This window comes from Neophocaena asiaeorientalis, unplaced genomic scaffold (genome assembly GCF_003031525.2).
Source record: "Neophocaena asiaeorientalis asiaeorientalis breed wild unplaced genomic scaffold, Neophocaena_asiaeorientalis_V1.1 scaffold589, whole genome shotgun sequence".
NCBI classification, from domain to species: domain Eukaryota; kingdom Metazoa; phylum Chordata; class Mammalia; order Artiodactyla; family Phocoenidae; genus Neophocaena; species Neophocaena asiaeorientalis.
The window spans coordinates 1122789-1128714 of NW_020172683.1; positions in this window are offsets into that span (position 1 = coordinate 1122789).

The window sequence follows — 5926 nt, forward strand, 5'->3', positions numbered from 1 at the left end:
GGTCAAAGGAGAATCCCAACCCCCTAGCACATGATTGCCTTAGAAGCAGGCTTTGATTCAATTTATATATGAGGACTTGAGACACGAGGGGAGATTCACTGGAGATTTAAAGATATTTCTATTAGCGTAAAAGGGAAGCTGATGTGACAGAGACACCTAAGTACAGTGGAATAAATAAGACAAAATTTTATTTCTCTGTCATGCAACAATTTGACCACTCTAGGCTGGTAAGGAAGCTTTCTTGCCTGGGTCACTCAGAAAACCTTGTTCCTTCTATCTTGTTACTCTGTTATCTCTGAGGACTTTGTCCTTTGCATGGTTGAAGCTGGGTTGCTGCCATGAACACGATACAACTTGCAGAAAGGAGAAAGTGAGGAAATCCAGAGTAAGCAATTTCCTTTTAAGTAAATGAAGGAGGAATTACACATATTATTTCCATTCACTTTCCATTCGCAAGAAAGTGATCACGTGGCCACACCAGCTGCAGGAAAGACTGGGAAAGGTTGTCCCTAGCTAGGTGGCCATGTGACCAGGAAGATGGAGTAAACAGACTTTTTAAATACAGGTTGCTGTCTGCCATAATCTGCTTCTGGAAGAATTCTGGAAGTGATTCTTTTTCTACAGGTTGTAGCCTAGAATTGCAACAACTATTCTCTTCACAAGCTGAGGATGATGTTGGTCCCAGCAGAAGGGCAAATGCAAGGGAATTGTGGAGAAATGGCACTGAAGCCACTGGATTAGGCAACCCCGAAGCCCATCTTACCACTGGACTCCCAATTATATGAGCCACAATGTTTCCTTGTTATGCCAGTTAGTTGAGTCTCTGTTTCTTTTTTTTTTTTTTTTTTTTGCGGTACGCGGGCCTCTCACTGTTGTGGCCTCTCCCGTTGCGGAGCACAGGCTCCGGACGCACAGGCTCAGCAGCCATGGCTCATGGGCCCAGCCGCTCCACGGCATGTGGGATCTTCCCGGTCCGGGGCATGAACCCGTGTCCCCTGCATCGGCAGGCGGACTCTCAACCACTGCGCCACCAGGGAAGCCCATCTCTGTTTCTTAAAGTTAGGATGTTTCACAAATTATTTAACCATTCCACTACTAACACTATTTCCCTTTGTTGTTGTTGTAAGCAGTGCAATAGACAACTTTGTACACATAACTATTTCTATAGGATAGAGTCTAAGATGTATCCCTGCTGTGCCAGAAGATATGCGCATTTAACATTTTGGTGAACACCACCAAATTGCCCCAATCTGCGTTTAGTAACATTTTCCTTCTACAATCACCACCCTCCTTCTCTAATGTTCTGGAATGTCTCCCTTTGACTCCTTTTATGTCTTGATTTTGTAGAATAGCGTGTTGGTGACATGTGTTCTCCTCTGCTGACGTTGAGGCTTAGTTTCTTTCTCCATCCACATGTTGCCCTTGCTCCTTCTCTGTTTACTAACCTGGCCATAACCAATCACAGTCACACTCTTTATAAAGGCTGCTGGCACTTCCATGAAAACAGATGTCAGAAATAAAAACGTTGCGTAGTTAAATAGTATAACTTTTACTCTGTAGGAAAATGTGCTCAATAGTCTTAGCCTATTGATACAAGCTAATTGTCTCATTATATTTTTCCTTTTGGCTTAGAGTTTTTAGGTCTATTTTAAAATCACTAATCAAGATTTTCTTAAGAGAACAAACTAAGTGTAGACTTAAAAAAAAATCAAAATGTTCTGAAGTTAGAGACTGTTTGAAAATAATAATGTATCTTATCAAGGACAGGACAACCGTAAAGGGTGTTGTTTTTCTCGATTGTCTACAGCTTACACGTGAAACTTTCTAAACTGGGAAGCAGTGATTGGGAGTGAGCCCTAGGACTGGGAGAATATAGAAGCTCTTAAGCTTATCTCCTCTTACAATGACCACTACAGGGAATGGGAAGATCCTTACATTATTCTGTGGGGGAGGATGGAGAGGTGAGGGGAGATGGGGCCAGGGGGACAAGTGGAACAGGAATCAGTGACCTAGACAGGAAATGAAATGGGCCTGAACTAGCCAGTGAGGAAGGGGGGAGGGTAAGAGACAGACAAGTCTGTGAGATTTAATAATAGTTACCTTTAGGTGAGTATTTACTGTACACTAGGTACTGGGCTAAATGCTTTACAGGCAGTTCCCCGTGATCCCTTCTCTGAACTAGAGACACACTTGATCGAATTGTTGACTGTTAGATGTGGGGTGTGAGGGTCAGAGCGTCAAGGTGACTTTTGTGTTTCAGTGGAAAACTGTGGATGAATAGTATTGTTATTCCTTGAGAGAGGTATTAAAAGATAATTTTCAGAGGAGGCAAAATCATGCCTCTTATACAAATATAAAGTGAACACAGTTTAAAGATTTTATTTAACTTGCTGTTAAAGAGGGAATTGGTAAGATGTTACCACTAGTTCAAAAGAAGCTCACATTTACAGATCAGGAATATTAAAATGAACATGCGAATGAAGGCAAAACTAATGTTTTTCACAGTGGGGAATGCCACTTAAACCTCTATTGGATATAATTTACATGTCTATAGACAAGAATTATTTTGCATTGCTATTTATTGTCTATAATTTACAGTTTCAAAATAGCTCTCAGAATCAAAATAAGATAACCCCGAAAGGAGTGCTCTCAACAATGCTTGTTTATTTATTTATTTGACTGTGAAAGAAGGAAACAAATATTTATTAAGTACCATTTATTTTTAAACTGTGCAATTTTACATAATTACTTATTGAAACACATTTTTTTCCCTGCAGAGGATAAGGAGGATGATATCAGGGACTGAGTAAGGGAGCTTTTGGGGAAGATAATGAGGTTAACTTTGTACATACTGCATTTGAGAAGCTCATGGCATATTCTGTTTGAAATGTCCATTGAGGCGCTAGGTCTGTGGCTCAGAAAAAATAAGGCAAGCAATAAAATGTGCATCCTGCTTAGGTAATAATAGTAATAATAGCTGTCAGTTATTAAATACTTACTAGGAATTATGCTAAGTACTTTATGTGGATTACACTATTTAATCCTTAGAACACCCTACGAGGTAGGATGTGTTATAATTTCTATGCAGTAGAAAAGAAAACTGTAGCTTTGGAAAAGTACGTAACTTGCTGAAGTTCACACAGCTAGTAAGTGGCAGAACTTCTGCACTGGTTTCAGTTCTCTATGCAACCCCCCCAGGGGGGCATGTTGAAAGACCTGGAGTGTTGGACTGTAAAAAAAGTTAGGCCCAGTAGGTGGTACTATTTGTATACACTAAAAAGAATTTCTGAAAATGTAAAATTACTCAAGTTGAAATGCCTTAGAAGTCCTTCTGATTTAAAGGATGAGCAAGAGGCCGAAGTGTGTAATAAGTTTTCCCTTTTGCTAGGTTTCTGGGACATAACTAAATTCATTTATCTTTATGAATGGGACAAAACTGTTTCCCAGTATGATTTATGGAATAATTCCAAGGTGAGGAATGAGAGCCCCTTTTTTTCTATTGAATCTGTTCTACACTATGGCCATAGAGTACATCTGGAATAGTCATGGTCAGAGAAGAGGGAGGGATAAACATGGAAAAAGATGCATGTGGAGATTCAGAAACTAGTGGTCTACATGATGGAAAAGAGTTTCAAAATCCCAGACAAAGCAGGAAAGATGTGTGTGGATAGAGAGGCAGGTCCATACACACTCATAGGGTGAGAAAGAGAGACACGGATGCTTTCATGGAGCAATATCCTTGCAATATGACTTTCACGATATCACTGTTAAGACTTCTGAAGCCATTTATTTGAACATTGGAAACCACAGGCTTAAATGGTGAAGTTAAGAGCCCTGGATGTATGTTCTGCAGACCTATGTCCTGACTCGGCCACTTATGAGCTCTTTTACTTTGGACTAATCAATTGATGTTTCCTTGCCTGTTTCTTATTTGTTAAATTTGTAGTACAGCCTTCCCCATGAAGACACAGCATGCTATAGCAAGAAACTCAGCTACCATCACTAGCATTTGGCAGAGATTTAAAGGCAGGCAGAGGAGTTTTTTTTAAGAGTGAAAAAAGGGGAATGATTCACTCTTATTGGAGGTTGTCGGCATGGGGAAGGTGGAGGCGGGCTAACGAGAAGCAAGTCATCACATGTGACTGGTTTGGGGAGTATATTTGATTTTCTTTGTTGGTCCTGGGTTGGAGTGGGGACCACAGTTAGAGAAGCTGGCACTCATTGACCACGTGCTGGTCCTGAGTGTTCTAATCTGATTGCTGCAGAAGTTGCGGGTCAGAGTTCTATTGTTGTGGATGGTTTGGCCATAGTCTGTATGTTTAGTCTCTTGGCACAATGTATTCAGTACTTGAGATTAGGTTCAGGCTCCAGCTTGAGTCCTCGTGGTTTGCCCCTGTGGCTGCCTGGGTAGTTTACCTTGCCATGTTCCACCCTGGGCACTGAACCTCCCCAGCCAGCTTCATGAGGAACGCTAAAGTGTCAACTCTGCTTCACGGGAGAGAAAAGCATTTCAAGAAGTCATTCAGATTATATTCAGTGGAGCAGTTTTTCCTTATGAGTTCCTACGTTAAGTGTTCTCCCAATTCCAGCGTGTGTGTGGGCTTTCCCCCCACACTGTCGAGCAGTTCTTGGAGACCAGCAGGGTGTCCTACAGTTGAACTCAATTCTGATACTAACTACCCAGAGATGGCATCAGATTCCACAAGTTAAGGGCTCGGTCCTACAAGACTGCCTTCCCTCTCAATTCAGTTGTCAATTGTGAGCCCAGTTTGTCACCTGTGCTTCTGAGAACCAGCTATAGATCAGAAGTTCCAATGTTCCCCCTTCTTGGGTTCAATTAATTTGCTAAAATAATCAGTAGCTTTGTGAACTAATTTGGCTCACAGAACTCAGAGAAGCATTTTATTTACTAGATTACTAGTTTATTATAAAAGGATGATATCACTCAGGAAGAGCCAGATGGAAGAGATGCACAGGGCAAGGTAGGTGGGAAGGGAGTGGAGTTTCCATGTCCTTTCCGAGGGCACCATTCTTCCTGAGCCTTTATGTGTTCACCAACTGGGAAGCTCTCTGAACCCCATCCTTTCCTTCTGTTTTTACAGAAGTTTCATTACATAGACATGATTGATTAAATCATTGGCCATTGGTGATTGATTCAACAGACCTGAGTGGATGAGTCGTTACCTGCATCTCTACTTACCTATAGAGCTCACTCTCTCCTGATTCCATAGTTTTTGAATCCCCTCCATTATGCAAATCATGGACCTCTCTGTGAGGTGAAGTTTCCCATCAAAGCCCAGCAGTGAGGTGAAGTGAAGGCAAAACCTTTTCTGGCTGAGTCACATCCTCACATGTGCAACTGTGAGAGAGAATCCAGGGTTGGTGTAGTTTGGTCAAAAACTGCTTCTGACATGATGTTTGCTTTTGCTCTTCATTTTCTGTCTTTTCTTTCTTATTATCTCTCTATTAAAGACTTCTTAGCTGTGTCTTTTCTGTAATGAATTCCAGTTGGATTTCATTGACTCTTAGAAGAGGCAGCTGTTTGCCTCTTTAAGCAAAGTTGTAAAGGTGCATGTGAGCAGGAGGTGTTTTTCCTTTGGGTGCTGGAGGCCGGCTCCAAGAGCAGGTGGAGGTGGGTGTTTTCTGTGGAGTAGATCTGATTGTGGTTGTTATTACACCAGCTGGAGGCCTTGTTTTGTTGCAGAGTGCATTCTAGGGGAATGAGTACTCCCAGGCAAGTACATTCCTTTACAAACACTCCAACAAAGTCATCGAACCCTCCCATCCTTTTATGGCCTTTATTAATAGGCTCCTTATCCCCTTCTCTCTTTCCCCCAATTCTTAAAAAGAGAATAAAAGACCACTTGAAATAATTCTAGGCTGTTTCTTTTTATTTTTAATCAGCTGATATCATAAGAGCACCATT